The following is a 21,058-nucleotide window of genomic DNA, read 5'->3' as shown; positions in this document are numbered from 1 at the left end:
ATTTGTTGAAGCCTATCTATTGTTGTGCGTAGATATTTGAATTCTGTCATCGAGTTGCAGGAAGTCGCATTATGTGTCTTTTACCCGATTCCTTTCCGGAGTTCGTTTGCCAAGCTTAAATTTATTGTTTGTGTGAAAGAATGCCAGTAACTATTGTGGTACATAATAATATAGTTATTTTTGTATAGGTACGATAGAACCACTCGGGTAAAGCAGATATTAAAAATATACCATTATAACGTTGTCGTCACGCCTTTTATCCCCGAAGGAGTAGACAGAAGTGCACATTACAGCTCATAATGCCACTGTACAATGTAAACCTACTTTTCACGATATATGTTTATAAGTCCCAAGTAATAGGGGTGAGCCTATTGCCATAAACCGGGCACAAAGCCAGACTCCGAACAACTGCTGTGAAATTTTTGAAAAACCGAAAAAAGCCCAGCAATACTTAACCACACCCGGAAATCGAACCTGAAACCCCTTGCCCAGCAGTCGCACTTGCCACCACATGACCAACGAGGCAGTCAATCATATACCACAATAATATAGTAGAACTTTAGCTGGTCTCTTCACATTATTGAAAAAAATTGCATACATTTCACAGTATGACGTCATAGAGACCTATTGAACTCGAAACAGTGCGCCAATGTTTGTTTTCTTACACAAAATAAACAAAGACTAATATACGTGACTTAATTCTGGGACAGCTGTTTTTGTATCAATACGTTTGACGTCATTCTAGAGGGAGTTGACCATAATATCCAAACTTGGCTAGCGACTTGCAGATTGTAGTAAAGTCACAAAGATTTTTAACGACATTGCCTACGACAGTTGGTTGCAGTTTCTAGACCCGGTTTCTCACGGATCCTTATGAATCCAGGTATTATTTCTAGGATAACCAACTATAAAATGTTTTAATAGGGTAGATGACAAATTTTTATTTTAATGTCCGTCTTGTAGAATATTTTAAAACATTAGACACGTATTTTTCATTTTCTTACGGAAACAAATACTTTCGAAGATATATCGATTTGAAATATCGCGTGACGTCACTTCTAGGTACATTTTATACGTAGAAATTACGTATTTGCTCCCACTCCTAAACTTTCGTTTTATCTTATACGACAAAATAAAAAATACTTATCTAATATTTTTTCATTACCTAACTGACGGACTAAATAGATTTTTAATTTTTATACCCCGTCATTTTCCCAATTGTGATTCTATCTCTTTCTTTTCAACGCCAATAATGGAGACAGAAAGAAGTCTCTTAGACAAAGGGTGTTTGAGAATGTGGTCGTATCGTTCGTGTGCATGGATACAATTGCAGTGTCAGTTACCTTTGATATTATATCCGTGTGGTCTTGCAGTTAGGTTTAAAAATAACCCTTTTATCTTTAGTAATAAGATCTAGATGTAATCTAACGATATCTTTTATCTTTGTATTGCTCTCTCCTGTAGGTAAAGGTACCAAGTTTTCAAAATTAATTATGACTAATATGATAAAAAGCAACATATAATGAATGTACAAAAGTTTATTATTTTATAATTATACAGTTAGTGACAATCACAATTAGGTAACACACAGACAGCAGTAATATAGTTCAAACAATAATCTAGGTACAAGGTAGGGCGCCGCGCGACGCAGTCGCGCGCGCATGTGCTTTCACTACGGGCGTGTAGGGCCGACTGGCGACGTGAGGAGCGGTGGGAACGCCGCGGCTTGCGTTAGCGCGCGAAGCGCGGAACCGACGCGTCGGATGATATTCTCGTTATAACACAGCACGTAAACGACGCGACGGATGATATTCTCGCTACACACTCCCCCTCTAGTTCGGACATAGCGCCCTCGCGTTCGGACTAGCATCGAATTTACGGGGTCGACCACGCTTGCGCTTCTCACGAACCGGAGACACGATGTCGCCGACGAATGGCGTTAAGTGTGACACATGGTACCGTCCAATGTGTTCAGCTCGCGTAAGTCCCTCGATAACATAAGTGGTGGAACTTACCACTTCCCGAATACGATACGGGCCGTCTCTCCTAGGGATGAACTTCGCGGTTTGTCCACGGCCTGCGTCGTTCATACTCTGCGTCTTTAGGAGGACAAGATCACCTACCTTATAATCCGGAGGCGTACGTCTACCTTCATCAGCATACTTCTTCCTGATGGACTGGGCCTGCTCATGGACATCCCTGGCATCTAGAAGCGCTGTCGACAACCTACGAAGGTAAGGCGTAATATTCGGTACGAAATTATCGTTATCCACGATGGCTTTCATATCAGCCACGACGTCAGATGGTGCGCGCAGCTCCCTTCCGAAGGTAAGAAAAGCCGGTGAAAACCCCGTACTCGCTGTCACGGCTGAATTCATCGCAAACCTTATAGCTGCGAGATGGCGATCCCAAGAGGCGTGGTCCTTCCCCACCAGAATTGCCAACTGGGGTTTGAGGTCCCGGTTCTTGCGTTCAACGGGGTTGCTTTCCGGGTGGTACAACGGCGTCAAAGACTGTTTGATACCCATCACGTGACATGCCTGTTGCATCACCTCAGCTACGAACTGAACTCCGTTGTCGCTGACCATCCTACGCGGGACTCCAAACCTCAAGAAGACTTCGCCGATTAAAATCTCAGCGCACTCTACGCTGGTGGCGGTCTCCAACGCAAACAACTCAACCCAGTGAGTACACACGTCCTCTATAATAAGAATCCAACGGTTACCTTTAGCCGTCTTCGGCAAAGGTCCAAACAAATCTACTGACACGACCTCGAACCGGCGAGTCGCAGCAGGCGTCTGCAGTAGTCCTGCAGGCTTCTTGTTGTCTGCTTTATAACGCTGACAAGCAGCACAACGTCTAACATAGTCAGCAACGAAGGTTCTCATACCTACCCAAAAGTAGCGAGCTCTGATGCGCTGCAGGGTTCTCTCAACACCGAAATGACCTGCGGTGGGAGCGTCATGGAAGTCAGCAAGGATGCCCTCTCTTTCATGACTCGGTACCACGAGACAAGCGGAGTCAGCGTCGTCAGCCTCGGGTGCACACCGATACAATACTCCATCAGACATCAGATAACCTCGTTCTGACCAGCCCCTCCCCCTAGACGGATCGGAGTCCTCCAGATCCTCTACGATCGTCTTCAGCTCGGGGTCTTTGAGCTGGTTATCACGTACGTCGGCAGGTGCCCTGTGCGGTATATCTACAGTCACTAAGCATACCTCGCATCCACCTGGGTCCTTTTCACAGCAGGCGGGGCGGCTTAGCGCGTCTGCGATCACGTTCACCTTACCGGGGGTGTACTGTATCTGTAAGTTAAAAGCCTGAAGGGTCAATGCCCACCTTGCCAAACGGCCACTGGGGGACTTCAAACTCATCAACCAACGCAAGGGTTGATGATCGGACTTAACGATGACCTCTGACCCTTCGATGTAGCCCCTGAATTTAGTCACCGCCCAGACCACAGCTAGTGCCTCCCTTTCCGTGGTGGTATAGTTGCGCTCAGCTGGTAACAGCAACCGACTGGCGTACTCCACAGGCCTCTCGTCAGGGCCCTCCCCCTGCATCAGAACTGCTCCGAGACAGTAACCACTACTGTCGGTATTAAGAGAGAAGGGCTTACCTTCGTCGGCTTGACGGAGTATGGGCGCGGTGACCAGGAGTCTCTTGATGTGCTCGAACGCAGCCTGCTGCTCCTCATGCCACCTCCACGAGCTATTCTTCTTGAGAAGGTCAGTTAAAGGCTTCGCGACAGCGGCGTAATTCGGCACAAATCGCCGGAACCAGCTTGACGTAGCTAAGAAACCTTTAAGCTGCCTCTCGTTCTTCGGGGCAGGCATGTCAGCTATGGCTGAGGTCTTCTCCGGGTCTACCTGCAAACCACCGGGTACAATAATGTGCCCCAGGAACCGCACCGAATCACAGGCAAAACAACTTTTCTTGCGGTTAACACGCAGATTAAATTTATCCAGCCTATCGAAGACTGCCTCCAGATCCTCAAGGTGTTGTTCGAAGGTGGGTGACAGAACAATCAGGTCATCTAGGTATCCTAGGATACTTACCGATCTACCACCACCTCGGGGGTCTGAGGACGTCACAGCGCCGTCACTGGTCTCGAGTGTCCGCGCTGGTACAACTAGGTTCCACCGGAACCGGTCGATCAGTCTCTGGAACGTGGCACCGGAGTTGCGCAATCCCATGGGCATTCTCTTAAACCTGTAGGTGCCAGAGGGCGTAACAAACGCGGTCTTGTCGCGGTCCTCCTCCGCAACACTTACCTGGAAATAGCCAGAATGAAGGTCGAGCGTTGACATGTAGGCGGTGGTCTTCGCGGCATGAAGAACGTCTTCTATGCGCGGCAGTGGGTACCGGTCAGGCTCCGTCACAGCATTGAGCTTGCGGTAATCCACACATAACCGGACTCCACCGTCTTTCTTCTTCACCAACACTACGTTCGCGGCCCACGGCGACTCACACTCCTCTATAACGTCTGCTCGCAGCAGCTTCTCGAGCTCACCGTCCAGCAGCTGCTTCTTACCTGCCGACATCCGGTAGGGTGGTGAGGCGGTAGGCTCCTGCCTCTCGCCTACTCGAATGTGGTGAGTAGCGTAAGATGTAGCTGGTCCCTCGGTGGCGAAGCGCGCAGCCTTAGAAATTATAAGCTGGTTGAGCTGCGTCCTCTGAGCAGGTGACAGCTTAGATCCTTCGTTTTCTCTCAGTGCCAGGCCGGTGGTGTTAACCTGCATCAGCTCTGCGTCACTGGTGGACATAAGACTGTAAGAGCGCACAAAGGGTACCTTCACCTTTGTCGAATCTGAAAAATACCAACAACCACGTTGAAGGTCAAGCAAAATACCAGATTTCGTAATAAAATCTTGTCCGAGAAGCGTCCTATTCTCCGCCCCTGGTATAACAATAAATGTTGTAGGTACAATACGTCCCCGTACTACAACATTCGTATCGCACAACAACACGTCACGTGTATGTTGGGTCCCGTCGGCCAACCCTATCGTGCGGCGGGCCGATGTAAAACTAGTCCCGTTCTTTAACAAATAGCATACAAACCGGGGCTAGCTAAGCTTTCGGTAGCGCCGGTATCAAGCACAGCGACACCTAATAACGAAGCCACTTCAATATTTATCGTCGGCTGCGACGTGGAGGAATCGTGTGTATAAGCACTTTGGAAACTTACCTTCCCGTCGGCGGCCGCGGCTGGTGCATCTTCCTTGCACTTGCCTTTACGAGTGGGACATTTCGACCGAATAACGCCTTCACGACCGCAACCATAACAAGCTAACTCATTACCTTTCGACTTACACTCGTCCATCGTGTGTCCGAAACGTTTGCAGCGTGCACAGCGTGGTCTAACACGTTTAGAAGTCGCGCTACTACTATCTATGTTCGAACTAGAGTCGGACGTAGTCGTTTGAGGGTTAACATTTTTCAACGCAGCCGTTTGCGTGTTAATATTTTTACCGGTCGAGGTTGAAGGGTTATCTTTATCACGTAAATTCGTGTTCGCGGTATTATTGTTAGACGATGTACTAGATTGGTTCGCTTCGCCCAGCGTCTCCTCTACGTACCTAGCTCTCTCAAGTAGACAGTCGACACTACTTACGCTATCACGCGGAACACGTTTGCGGATTCTACGGTGTAACAGGCCATACACTATATCGAGTTGCATTTGTTCTGGTAAAGGATATGGTAACCGCGAAATGTTAGCACGCACACGCGAAATATATACGTCGGCACTTTCACTTTGTTGTTCTGTCGCGAATATGTCGCGTAAGACCCTGTGGGCTGGGCGCGCCGCGCCGTACATGAAGCGCAGCCGGCGTAACGCGTCGTCCCAGCTCTCCACCGTAGGTCGCACTCCTCGCCACCACACGGCGGCGTCTCCGGTCAGCAGCATCGGCAGTCCTCGTAACGCGTGGTCGTCTGAGACGCCTGCGCACTCCTTGTATACGAGCACGCTCTCGATGAATGCTTCCACGACGTCGGCGTTGCAGGCGGCTCCATCGAACCGAGCCGTGCACCGGGTAAAGTTGCTCTGCGCAGTGTGCACCGTGTGCACTCCTGCAGCAGGAGGTTGAGTCGACCCCCTCATCACGCTGGCCAGGATCCTAGATAGCTGGTCTTCTGACATTGTGATCATATTCGTATCGCGTCGGTCCGTTGTGGTAGGTGACGCCGCCGCCATGTTGTTGTCCGCGGCGGTTCCCGCCACTCGCGTATCCGTGAACTCTTCGTCACTATCACTACTGCGGTTCTCGATAGCCGTCTGTCCGCGTGTTTTCGGCATCTTCACGAGACACGACGGTTACAGCCTCGGCACAGTAGGTACACAACCGAGCGTGGAATACGTTCGCACTCACGTAGGTACTTCGAGCACGAGCCCCACGTTGGGCGCCATTTTATAATGAATGTACAAAAGTTTATTATTTTATAATTATACAGTTAGTGACAATCACAATTAGGTAACACACAGACAGCAGTAATATAGTTCAAACAATAATCTAGGTACAAGGTAGGGCGCCGCGCGACGCAGTCGCGCGCGCATGTGCTTTCACTACGGGCGTGTAGGGCCGACTGGCGACGTGAGGAGCGGTGGGAACGCCGCGGCTTGCGTTAGCGCGCGAAGCGCGGAACCGACGCGTCGGATGATATTCTCGTTATAACACAGCACGTAAACGACGCGACGGATGATATTCTCGCTACAAACAGTGTTATTTTTTTATTCAATTTTGTGATTTTCATGAAGGTGGTGATCTATGTAACCCGGTTTAACTTTTGAAGTTTAGTTTTAATATATTTTAGGGATCTCGTTAAGTGTCAAATGTCGTTAAGTGTCATCTATCTTCGTTTAGGAGTTCTTTATAATTTAAATATAAGTACAATAATGACCATTTTTGTACCATTTAGTAATTGTACAGAAGACATTATATTAATTAAATAATTTAAATAAAGATAAGAGCCTCTTCAGCAAGTACCTACGGGAACAGGAAAATTGCGTTTTCAGGTATTTTGTTGCGAACTGAATTTAAGTGGGCATAATTTAATTATTATCCGAGTAGGTACATATTAGTAGGCTATTCCAATTATGTTGGTATATCACTTACATAATTGGAATAGCAGTATGGAGAACGATATCGGCAGAGCATTTAAATAATACTTTAAGTTGAAATAGAGGAAGACGAAAGATTATGTTATATGAATGAATAACGTAAGGTGGCTTTACATTTTATTTTTTGATGAAGTATGTACTACATTAATAATAAGTACAGCAAAGTGAACGTCCTGTAGTTAAAATGACGATGTTGTCAATGAAATCTGAAGTGTATTTTATACCGTACTTGATTCCAAGATCGAATTTTATTTCTATGAAATGAATCCTTCAATAAAAAAATACATTCTATTCCTAAGTTAGAACGAGCCTAAAATTCTGAAAACAATGTATTCTATTCTATTTTTAGGATCCATATACCAAGGTTTCTCCTTCGGTTTCAAAACAAAACAAAATAGTCGATTACTAGGAAACTCACAAGAGCTATAAACCAGTATCATGACGTCACCCTGAATCCCTAGCCTTCAGAAGTGTCATAGGGTTCAAGGTACCAGTGAATAGTGCATCGGAATAAATGCTTCGCTGATCGCCTAGTGTTTTTGTTAGGTTTTTTGCGAGATGCCTATTTTCTAAATTAAATGCTTGCGTTGAGAGCACGCTTTGCGAACTTTTTGTTGGGGAACTAAGTTTCCGTGGACGAAATTGAGTGTGTTTTAGTTAGGTTTTCAATTCAAAATCTTAGTATTTTACTTTGAATGGCTTTTTTCAATTGATAAAGCTGTTGTTGGTTTCTTATTTTTGGTCTAAAAAAGAGCCTTTGTGTGTATTTCTCTCAAAAAGACGCTAAAAAATATGTCGGCTCTTTTTGTTAACAACAGAGGAGACGTAAAATGCATGATTTGTTTACAAAATGTTTCAGTAGTTTATTGATTAAATTGAATGGTTGATCAATCCATGAAGTAAAAGTTACAGTAGTAGATTGTATGTTCAATGTTCATATTTCTCATTAAACCAGCCGTTGTGAAATGAGCAGCAGCATTAACAAAATTTTTGTTTATTTAACAACGATCCCCTGATCGCCTACCAAACTTAAGGATTGTGGCAAACCCTCTTAACTAAAACAATCTTTGTTCAACAACGGATGTATTGCAACTGATGATTTGTAGATCAGCAATATTATAGCACAAACAGAATCGTACTTGCCGCTACGGGTTCCGAGAAAAGTCGAAAAAAAAAGTTTGATCGAGATTGCACCGACAAATCGAGATAACCTTTCCATTTTTTGCTGGATGGATATAAATAGAATTTAATCGAAATTATTAATACCAAGATTGACGTTATCACTAACCGGTGATACGTAAATATTTTTGACGAGTGCACTTAGGTGTTTGTTTCTCTTGTCGGTAAAAGCATTATTGTGTTTTTTAGGTAAGCATGTATAGCAATAGGCTAACCTGCAAAAAAGGGTTTAAAAGGAAAATTGGCTTTCTAAACCCTTTGCTAAACCTTCAGAGATTTATTTACAAATGAAAGAAAAGAAAAACAGTTTTCAAATGTGACGCCAGATTGTGGTCAAATATTAGGGTGCTTTTCCACCAGAGATGTGCTATTCTATGTTGCTGTGGATGCGTTTGGCTTCCACCAATCATATTCATTGGTACACATAGCTTAGCACTGGGGGAAATGGACTCAATAAGTTTTTTATACGGAAATATGCGTGTTGTGGATGTGTGCTATGGATGTGTGCTATGGATGACTTCCCTACTATCAATACATTGCATACTCGAGCTGCGCATCTTCCTCGCACATTTCTCATCATACTTCCGCGTAGCGTAGATCTACATGTGAAGAATCAAGTAATTACAGGAATTACTTTATAAATACTGACATCTAAAACATAATACATTATAAGTATTATGTAAAAAAATACTTATTCATAATTATGACGCATCCTATAATAATATAACTAAAAACTGCCTACTTTATTACATACTGAAGCTATCTATAGATTTAAATTATCTTTTTATTTTTAAAGATATGACAATTTTTTTGCAAGTCAAGTCGAATTACGGAAAATTGTTTTAAAAATAAATTGACCCAAAATAGTATTTATCAGTAAGCAGTGACACTCAGACCGATCATTGACTGTGTCTTATCAAAAAAAAAAAAAAAAATCAGACATTACTTATATTAACTACATACATCACATCACAGGACAGCCTATGCAACCAAAGGTCTCTTCTCGCATGGACAAGGTTTGAGCATTAATCACCACGAACAATCATTGCGAGTTGGCGATTGGAAACTTATAATTTGAAATTATAAGCCCAAGTTTCCTCACGATGTTTTCCTTCTCCGTTTATCAGTGGTGTCTAAATAATCTTAGAAACTATAACTTGGAAAAAATTACATTGGTACTTGCCGTTGTTAAGTTTCGAACCCATGAGAGTGCTCTCATGCATGAGAAGCGGGTGTCTAAATCTCCGGGTCACCACGACTATAATTATTTACTACGGTAGTATATAAAAAATACTTTAGGTTGCAATGCGAGTAGTTGCTCGAACAGCCGATCTTGATTAGGTCTCTCAACTGTGTATCGTTTTCCAAAATCTAAAAGAAATGAACACAAATCTATTGAACTTCAAAAAATTTAATTCTCCTGAATATTTCCCGTCTAACCTTATTAACAGTGAATATGACATTGTTAAGAAAAGTACGGTAATTAAAATTCAATTTATTTACGTCAGAAGTAGTGTCAGTAATATGCAATTTAAATGTCCAAAAAACGTCATAAAGCAACCATTTATAGAAGTGTTGCATATGCAAGAGTGCGCACACTACACTGCGCACAGTGGGCCAAATCTAAAAAATATACGGACAAAACATCTTTGTCTTTTTATTTTGTCAATTTAAATAGGTTTTTCATGCATTTTTATTTGTTGCTTTTGCATTGACCCACTTTCTTTTTTAGAATGGGAATAATTTTATGAATGAAATGTTTCTATTAAAGTAGAAATTTGGGACGGCCAAAATTCGACGTTTAAAATGGAGTACTTCTATTAATAAATATGGTCATATTTTATGACCACAGTCTCATATATTTGGTTTAATATACAATAAAGTTGCCCTTATCTCGTCTATTTTGAGACGTTTGGCTACTTAATGAGAAACAACAACTAACAATACTCAACATTAATAAAACGAACTGAGCAAAAATATTTATTGAAATCGGTAAAAAGACCGTAGTAATCGACCGAAGTAGTCCAATCTAGGCTAGAAACTATTACATAGTATCTAATTGAGACCTAACCCAGAAATTTGAAAGATTGTCAACAATAAACCTAGAATAATAAATTTGGATGCCAAATGATGACTTGGAAAGCGCCGGAATTTGTCCCACTTACAAAGAGCATTAACTATTCAGCCAGCGGATGTCTCCAGAATGCATTTTCTGTTGGCAAAATGTTATCTATTTTTATTTGAATCTGTGTATGCAGGACACCCGGTTTTTGCGTTTGTGTCAGTGTACCAATTTCGTAATCGAAGCAACATTGCGTAGCGCACTGTGCACTGATTTTGCTTGGAAAATGTATGAGAACTATTAAGCATTTTATGATGTGTTATCAATCTACATCTAGTTGGTAAATCGTATTAGGTGGATTTATTTGACTAAGTTGATAATAATATGAAGACTAATTTTATTATAGATTTAAATAATTGGATCAGAATTGATATAAATGTGATAATTTTATAGGTACTTACGTTTCAGCACGAAAAATATTGTAAGTACATTTTAAAGCATGAATCAACATCAACTGCTGATTATTTGCTCAGAAAAAAATGTATTTACGGTTATATGTTATCGGCTTAGTCACGCAACTGTTGGCCGAGGAACTCGACTAGTTTCAAGCCATGCTAGAGGCTCATATTCATGACATCAGTAGCAGCACGACATTTGCCGCGTCGTGTGTCGCGGAATGCTGCTCATGAATATGAGCCTCTTAAACTTTAGTTATATTATAACTTTCGTTATAATTTATTCACATAGATTGGCATTAGTAGTTTTTAATTACATTAAAGTGTTTTAAAAAGATGTTTTACAAACCAGTATTCCAATTAGACAGATTTATATCTATTGTCATAAAATAATAAATTTCAATCGTGTGAACCACTTAAAAAATAGTGATAACAGGAACTGGAAAATGTCGTATCAATTTTAATATATATTTTAAACAGGAAAAGTTTATCGTCTGAGATAAAGGCGCCCTTTTTACACCCTTCGTGGAAAATATGAGTCATAGGTGATGCAATGTGTGAGCTGATATTTATAACACGTCATACTTACTGCAAGGGGAGGCGTTGTGCGTAGGCGTAACCTTTGATATATAGTACTAAGATGTAAGAGTATATTGTACGTTTTTCATAGAGTATTTGCATACTATAGGGGTGTGTAAATTGATTACATTTTAATGATGTCACCTCGTAACTTCACCTCATTTTATTTTACGTTATAAAGATTTTAAACGTATGAAAGTAATACACGAAGGATTATAGGTCAGTGTATTTGTCAATAAACGAACGAATTACCCAATAGGCTATTGATGGTCGATTAACAAATTGCAGATTGTGCGTGGATTTTAAATACCATAAAGCCAAAAAATGGGATTCCTTTAACGAACTTGTAACTTAAAAATGCGCCCAAAAGGTGTTAGCCAAAGCTATAAAAATGCGTTATTAATTTTTATAGGCGCACTGTGGTTAATTTGTAGCGCGTATGATGAAATAATAATGAACGCGAGAACGCTGTTTCTAATTTTAAATAAGCTTCGAAATTGCGAACACATTGTGTTGAAAAAATACCGAAAAGTTCATTGTTAATGGTTTGCGGTTGTTATAAAAATTGCAAAGTTTTTTTTTCGAGTGAACGTATTGATCATAAATAACCACCAAGACTCATGTGTTGATTTACAAATTCATTTTATTTTTCTTCAATCTTCTAACAGAAAATGTTGCGTTGAGAATTGAAAAAGTAATTGAGAACATATAAAATGGTTAGTTTTTACATTGTGTGGCTGTCAAAACAAATATAGAAAAAAAATGTAACGTATCGAAATGTAGACGCATCGTTCGACCCAGTTATCGGAGCGGATTCTATTTCGGAAAAGAGCACAGTTGCTGCATTATTTTTTGGCCAGCCATGGTGACCTCGTTTCACTGGGCGTCTCGGGACTAGGTCCTTTGTTTACGCGGAATAAATATCAAGGTGTGAATGTGATGTTGTGTGTTCTACGCATACTTTAGGCATTTACCTAAATACTATGTTGATATTTGTATATTTTGAAAGAAGAAAGTTGGTGTTGTAATATTATTTAGAATTTAGTGTTCTGTTTTGTGATGGCCCAGAGGTTTAAGACGCGATGGATTTAAGATGGGTGAAGGTGCGGGTTCGAAAGCTACAACCGACAAATTACCAATATGATTTTTTTCGAGTTATATGTACTTTCTAAGATTATTTATACTCCACTGACTAACGGTGAAGGAAAACATCGCGATTGCCAACGCAAGCATGGTGATTAATGCTCAAACCTTCTCGGTGGCTTTGGTCAGCAGTGTCCACTTATAGGATGTTGATTGTGATGATGTGAACTGGTTTCAAAATATTACATATATTTGCTGTGTTTATATTACATCGTCGTATGTGTAGTGTCAGTTCACTAGTTAAGACCAAAGGTAGCAAACCTCTGATGAAGACAAAGCCTATGGTCACGTATTTTCACGTTTGGCAGGCGGGTTCAAAAGTTTCAGTTTATATAGAGATTGCTGCTGACTACCTAATCCTAATCACTGTCTAGTGTAAAGTCCCTTAATAAGTTTCCTTTACACTCACGTGAAGAGTAGGTTAAAAGTAAAAAGAACATAAGCGAAAATAAAATTTTAATCCATAAAGTTTTATTTTAAGATATAAATCTCAGTGACAAACCTTTTCAAATAGCTATAAAAATGCTACTCATATGTAAATGTTACTACGTTATTTCCCTACTAGGTGTTGCCCGCGACTTCGTCCGCGTAGAATAAATATGTACTTCCAAAATTTGGACTTATTATTTCTTTCTAAAACAAAATTATTTTTCTAAAATAAAAGTAGCCTAAGTTACTACGTATTACCTCAGCTATCCGCCAATAAAAGTTGCGTCAAAATCGGTTTAGCCGTTTCAGAGATTATCCGTAACAAACAGATAGACAGACAAAAAATGTATAAAACGTGTAATTTTGGTGCATGTATCGTATGTATATTCATTGGAATGTAGTAAAAAGCGATTATTTCAATATTATATTACAAACAGACATTCCAATTTTATTTATTAATCTAGATGAGAATAGGACTTCGGTGAGAGGCGATTTATCAGTGTTCTGGTGTATAGCACTTGGTTTGTGTTAATAGATAGGGCAACGCGCTGATTAGTATGTATTTGTATATATTCGTTTAGGCTCGTGAGTCAGCTGGTCGTTGCTGTGGAGTACGGCGGCCGGATGGGAAGGTATGTTGTAGAAGGAGTAGTTTTTCTAAAGTATGATAATATGACTTTTATTTCCATTACATATTAAAACACAATTTGCTTATTTATACCAATATATTTTTGAGGAGGAATGTCATCCAATTAAGTCTCAGACTCCTGCTTTTCTACGCCCCGGTATACCCGCTAGGTAGTCCGCAGCTCCGGATCAGGCATCAGCCCTATTGGGTCCCATCTGTGGTGGTCTGATGGTGCTTTAGAAAGCGACGCGACCAACGCACGGGTCTGGTTCTGGTCGGGCGGCGAGCTAACCTTGCTCGCCATCCGCAGACCCGCACTTATAGTGGCTGGAAATAGTCGCGCGATCCCCAACCCCCGGAGTATCTCGCGACGCCTGGGGCGTGAGGAGGTTCATTCCCTCACGCGCCCGGTCTCCTCCTTAGCTTGCATGACTGCTTCGCAGATGGGGGTCATTTACACCACTAGGGACTACAAATTTTGAAAATGTTTGGAATAGAGTGTAGCGCTATCTCGTAACATAAAATCAATGTGATTTTCTATTAAGTATAGCAAAATTATAATCAAAAACTTTAAGTAAAAAGATGAATGCCAGCTAGTCTATTCTGTAACTTTCAATTTGAAAGATCGAAGTGAACTCGATTGCGGTCCGCCGTTACCATTGGCTGTGAGAATAATCTCGACCTATGACGGGCGAGAATGCGATGGAGCTCACTTCGAACTTCATTAAGTACTAAAATCTCCCTATATATAAAAAAATTAGGTCCTCTAATATGACTTAATTATGTCATGTTCAAGGTTTTATTTTTTACATCAAAAATACACAAGTAGGTACTTAATGTAACTTTGTCGATGTCAACAATTTCAGCCTTGTTGTAATTGCTTGTGCGTCAATATGTAAAGTCTAGAGATTTCTCAGAAAACGGATACCTACACACTTGAGTAGTTTGAAAACATCCAGTTTCTTATTTATATAGGGTTATTTTGAAGTACTAGGAAAAATATAATGATATGTCGTCTTCCAGAATGAAAGAACACTAAAAAATATTATTCAATCGTCACTCAACCAGCATAACATACATAATGACATCATTTTCTCCTTTAAATATACTTTACCTGATACCTGTGTGAGTAATAGTTCGTACTAACCCTTATCTTAATAAAACCGGCCAAGTGCGAGTCGGACTCGCCCATGAAGGGTTCCGTAACAGCAAGTAGATGACATAATATAAAAGGTTGTAAAATAACTTGGTTTTACATAGTGTTTGTATGAACGACAAAGTTATATTTGCGGTTTTTGAAAATGTTTTATTTCTTAAAAACTAATAATGATATCTCGTTCAAACTAATTTTCGTTGTTAGTTTCCATTGAAACCTACAGCATATATTTTTTTCAGTTTTCTCACACTCTTATTTTAAAAGTTAGAGGGGGGGGACACTCATTTTTCCACTTTGGAAGCGTCTAACTTTCAAACGATTGATTTTAACGAAAAGTGTTTTTTGGAACCTTAATGTCTTTTTTAAAGACCTATCCATAGACACGCATCACGGATATGTCAGCCGAAAAATAAACAATTCCATGTATTGAGTGCCCCCTTTAATTTTTAAATTTATTAATTTTTATTCAAAATTCGAATAGCGGTTATCGAAATACATCATCCTACAAAGTTTCAACTATGTAGGCCCAATAGTTTCGGAAATAAATGGCTGTGACATACGGACGGACGGACAGACGGACAGACAGACAGACAGACATGACGAATCTATAAGGGTTCCGTTTTTTGCCATTTGGCTACGGAACCCTAAAAACAACCCTCAAAAATTCAGTGCACTTTAGCTGCAGCATTTGCTTCTTGAAAGTTCTTGACACGTTAACCGCCATGTCGGAAACTGGTGACCGACGCTTAGTGGAGGATTAGCCTTCAACAGTTTTCTTTCAGCAGTTAATGCTTTAATGAAGATTTCGCAGTTTTTTGCTGCAACAGTTTCGTGGACATCAAAGCAAGACAAGAGGCAGACAGAGAGGAAAAAACAATGTCTTTTTTCTTTCTATCACCAGACCTGGGGGCTTACTTTTTAGTCCCATTCCGATCGATCAACATTGATATTGTGAAATTTCGTACTCTTGAGTTGCAACATTGCATCCGTATTGCGTGCAGCTACAATTGGGGTTGTATAGTTTTAACATTGAATAATTATTGATATTGTATTGTATTAATTGAAATTATATTGATATCGAGATTGGTTTCAAGAGTAACCGCCCTAATCTAAAGTTCAAAGTTCTATTTTAAAGAGAATCCACCACCGACCTAGCAACAGAACGGCCCACGTCTATATTTTTACACCGGAACCGAACGGAAACTCCAAGAAACGAGGTGAAAATAAATAATGAAAAGATAAACTCCTGTTTGAGTATGTAGAACAAGATCTTCTGGAGTTGTAGTACGTGTGATGGTAAGCAAGGAACAGAGTAATATAAACATTTGTACTAACTATGTATATCTAGAATATTACTCACCTGTCCGCCTTTAATTCGCTGTACAAAGTCTTATGTTTGCTGTAAACAATTATTAAACTGGATTGTAATATATGTTAGAGGAAAAGCTTACGAAATTCTTAATTTAATGAGTCGAAGCCAAGACTTATTGCGGATCGGGAAATGAAGTTGTGGATTATCTTGCATAAAACACGTGTCGAATCGATAAATGTCATTTCAAAATGTATAATGAAGACTTTGGCTTGCCATCCTTAGCTTCTATTGACAAAAAGAAGACTTCTAGATTATGTCAATGTTCAACCTCTTTCTCCTCAGTTATCTCCAGATCCAAAAATTATACTCTACAACACTTTATTGCGATGGGAGAAGTTTAGTATAGAAACAAATACACTGTTGCATAGTATTGTGTTGTTTTATTCATTAAAAATATTTATAATTGCAAACAAATTCAAATACGGAATAATAAACAAAATTAAATAATGAATATATTCAGCCATTTTGAATGAAAAAACAACTGCCTATTTAACAAACAAGTAGATTTTGACATTGAGATTTTAGACTAGTAAATCTAATATGACCCTCAACTCCAATGCAACCCAAAATCTTAAATAAAATCACGTCAATAAAAGTAAATACGTATTTTATAGAGTTTTAAATTTCAAAATTCTCATTAAGAGTAGGGTGTATGGATTTTTGTCTGATGTGTGTCAATAACCTCGGCCCCCTATTACAAGGGACGTTGAATATGATGTGGATTATTTGTATGGCGACCATTGATTTTCATCTGTCCGTTACCTGCATTCAACAACTTATTTTGTTGGCCCTTAAGTCCTTAGTACTAAGGTTCTTTGTTGGTTAAAGCGTTTTCGATCTAGTGATTTTCAATTATATTATCTGAATTTGTGCTCGAATAATTAAGATAGACTTGCTTGGCTTGTCAGTAAATGTGTAGAAGAAATTATTTATGTTTTAGTAGTTTGCATTTTGAACTTTAAAGTCTTTACAATAGATGTTATAGAAAAATTATTCACGTCTTTCAGACGGATTATTATGTGTACGATTGACCACCGTCTCTGTTTGTTTCCTGCAGTATATGATGTAAAGTTCCTTTTTTCGAGTGGAATGTTTAAAGTTAGGGAGTATTAAATACGAAATCCAAGAATCCTATCAACAACTTGAATGTAATGAGCAAAATTATTCAGAAATATTTCATACTACGAGTACGTGGCTACAAGTTATATTTAAACTTGAGAACTATGACTATTGAACTACTGAAATATCAAGGCCTAGTGTTGCGATATTAATTTATTGTAAGTCAGCTCTAAACGCAGCTCCCCTCGGTGCGGAGGATCCGAAATGTGGATCGGACCGAATAATGTATGCAGAGTTATGTACATAATCGATATCAGATTGGTTTTCATTATTCCTTTTAATTTTCCGACTATCAAAAGAAAAATTGTTCGAGAAACAAACAATTTTGGATGGAAATAACCAATAAAATTAGTCGAGCTAGTTTTGTTGGAAAATGTATCAGTTTAAATATATTATGATCGGAGCGACCATTAGTGGGGGCATTGTGTCCTCGCCCGAAGCAGGTGGATAATTGATTGGGCAAACATTCACGGGAATTTATAAAACCGTTACGCAATGCATTTTTTAGGGTCGGCGCGGGTAGTCAGCGCTTTTCAGAAATTACACGGAGGGTGGGTGGTGCGAACGGTGTGCGGGATATGACGTTCGATTTAAAGGGTAGGTCGGTGGGGTGGGGTGGTCCCCGTTGGCTGCAGGGGCGGCTGTTGACGGGCGCGCGGCGCATGCGTGCTGGATCCTCGGTGCTCGCCGCCGCCCGATTTCCGTGCCGTTGACAGTTCGCCGGGACTTACTTCCTCGATACCGCGCGTCCGCGGCGTCGCTGCATCCAGGCCGGTCGAGGCCAAACGGACCAGCTAGCTAGCTACCTCCACGTCGATGGCACTCTGAACACGTTGAGCACACGTGAGTACAAACGCCGACTGCATTTGTGACGTTCTAGTGTTCTACGGTTTTGAAAATAGGTTACTTGGCACGTTCGTACAGTTCATACCAGAAGTCTTCAATTTTATTGTTTTTTTTCTTCTTATTGGTATACTTTTTCAAAAGCGTAGAGCTCGAGTTGGTTGTGTTGTTAATATTTCGACTCAGCTGTTTCTGTGTTCGGATTTGTTCGTGTTTGCTTGGATGTCGTCATTGTTATCTGTATCCAATTAATATAATGAATGTATTCGTTCATGTACTTCGATAATCATTAAATAAGTGTTAAATGTGCAAATGGTATTTGAAAAATTTGGTTAACAGGTAAGTCAATTTACGTCATACATTTTGCATTGAATATGGCTTTAATTTATTCATCGTTGAAAAAGAGTATCGTGTGAATGGACAATTAATTGCAAATTTAATTAACATTGAGACGCATTTTATGTTAATATATCCTACTGTTTGTCTTCATTTTTGTTTAACTTCCTTGTATATATTTTTTTATAATCCTCGTGTAAGTGACGACCTTTGAATAGGCCTAAATTAATATTCTTTACATTAAATAATATGCTAAAGAATGAGTCTCATTTCATTTGCACCCATTGACCTACTAGCATGTTTGTATATTTACGACATATTATTTAATATTTTCCATTGTAGAAAAGATCACTTAAAATACGAATAAATACACAAAATTTTAAGTACTTTGTCATTATTTTTTAAATCGGCTACGGCACGCTTTGTGACCGAATTCCTAGTAGCGCCCTCTATCGTTACAACAAGTGCACTTGACCTGCAGTTTCACTTTCAGACAAAGAACGATACGAACCTTTTCGTATCGTTTTTTTATAATTATTTTTCGGATTTTTAATAAAAAAAATCATGAAATTATTGATTTTTAATAATAATAAGGAAATTGGGAGATTCTGAAATATATGTTAATAGTTTTTCTTTTTTGTTTGTGCCACGGTGCGTGTTACGATATTGCATTTTATGATAATGTTTACGTTTTCCATTATCTGCATAAACGTATTAAAAGCTTGATAACAATGATAAACGTTAAATACGGAAAATATTTGACACCTTTAAAACACTGGAATTATCAAGAAACTGATAATTTTTGATTTCCGTATAAAAACAACATAACAATAGAAAAAACAAACGTATGTCTCGTTTATTAAAAAAAAAAACCAAAAAAATAAATAAATTATTCATTAAAATAATTATAATTACAAACAAATTCAAAAACGGAATAATAAACAAAGAATTAATATATTCAGCCATTTTGAATGAAAAAACTGCCCATTTAAAAAACAAGATGCAAGATTTTGACATTGAATGCTAGATGGCAGTTTACGCATGCGCCAATATTTACCCAGATGTAGGTATAGCTACCGGTAGAATATTATCGAAGTTAATTTCGAACGCACTGCCGTTTGAAAATTCAAATCCATTTAGTTCGTTCTTAATTTAAATTTAAATTTCGAACGTCATTTATTTTAAGCATGCATGCATAAATTAATTTTTAAAATATTTTACTGAATAAACTTAATTTAGGTATTTTACTTTTAATAAATAAAAAAAAATAACCGGTTTTTGGCACTGACATTTTTATAATGCGTTTTTTCATGCGTGTGTATATATGCGTTAATGTCACTGGGTGACATTGGCTACTACTTTTGGTAATGAGGCCCCACTCTGACTAGTATTTTTCGAACAAAAACTTTAGTATTTCTTTGATAACAACAAACAGGTGTTACAAAGAATTTGTAGAACTCGTTAGCTTAGATAAAATCTTAGTATATTAAAATAGTGATTTTATTTTCTGATTATTCTATTAAAAAATAGATAGATGGAAGAAAAATACAATGGTTTAGATACAAAAAGGCCGAAGTGTTTGTACCAATCACCTGTCAATTAGGTGCGTTAGCCAATCAGTATCGCCGAGAGGGATACAGGCGGGTGAGGTAAGGGGTAGCGGGGAGGAACGGTTCAAGGATACTCATTCCAGATGTATCCAGAAGCTTACAAGATATCGACATTTATAAATTAAATAAATAATTTAAGTATTATTTTCTATACTGAAAAAACTAAAAATGTTTTATAATTTTTTTTCTTTGTGACCGAGGAAGCCTTAAGACATAAGCCTTGTAATAACGAATTATTAATAATTTATTATAATACAATAATAAATAGAAAAAAAGGTATTAATAAATTGCCTGCCTACTAAGATTAAAGTTAAAAAAATATCTGTTGTCTTGAGATGAAACTATACACGTAAATGAATTATTAGTATTTGACATATTCAAACAGTTTTTAAAAGTTTTATAATTAACACGTCATTCCGTAACTTTGTGAGTCTTTGCATAAGTAATTAATTTAACTCTATACATAGTTTTATTTGAGTAAACAATGAAAATGTCAGATAATTATCCTTTTATATTTAATTTTAAAAAATAATTGCGTATATTATCAACTATTTGTAACACGTGTCATGACGTTGCATATTCTATTTAAAACTTAGTTATAAATAAGTTTTTAATAGTAAATTGTTAATTTTTAATAATAAAATTAAACCATTTGTAAGAATTTACATATAAATTTCATGTAATTAAATTCTTTTATCGTTGTTTTATAAATAAAAAAATATATTTAAATATCGTTGTTTTAATGATAATTTTTAAAATTAATATTTATCATGCAATCATACTAAATAATACAATAACAAAATTAGCATGGATGCCACTCAATAGTACAAAGAGCAAATAATATTGATTTAATTAAAATATTAATTATTTAATATTGTTATTGAAAACAAATAACACGTTTACATTTTGAAAATAGGTATAATAGAACTTTTTATAAGGAAAAATGTACTGGGAAAGGTATGAAAAGGGGGTAAGGGGTATGGGGTAGGGGAGAGGTAGACAGACACGTGTAGCGACTAAATAG

The 21,058-nt window shown here is 38.7% G+C and overlaps 1 protein-coding gene across 3 annotated transcripts in view; it reads left to right on the top strand.

The window, feature by feature from the left end:
• Nucleotides 1–17,954: 17,954 nt before the first annotated feature.
• Nucleotides 17,955–21,058, top strand: part of LOC118273024 (zinc finger protein chinmo) — a 53,301-nt gene continuing 50,197 nt past the window's right edge. For 2 of the 3 annotated variants that reach the window (XM_050693966.1, XM_035589771.2), the window contains exon 1: nt 17,962–18,088. The gene's annotated coding sequence lies outside the window, so the exon portion shown is untranslated. Of the gene's footprint in view, nt 18,089–21,058 lie in introns of all 3 variants that reach the window. The other variant, XM_035589772.2, reaches the window with a different exon arrangement.

This window comes from Spodoptera frugiperda, chromosome 1 (genome assembly GCF_023101765.2).
Source record: "Spodoptera frugiperda isolate SF20-4 chromosome 1, AGI-APGP_CSIRO_Sfru_2.0, whole genome shotgun sequence".
Lineage (NCBI taxonomy): Eukaryota > Metazoa > Arthropoda > Insecta > Lepidoptera > Noctuidae > Spodoptera > Spodoptera frugiperda.
Note: the sequence above shows the minus strand (reverse complement) of the source record. Positions and strands in the feature narration are given on the sequence as shown.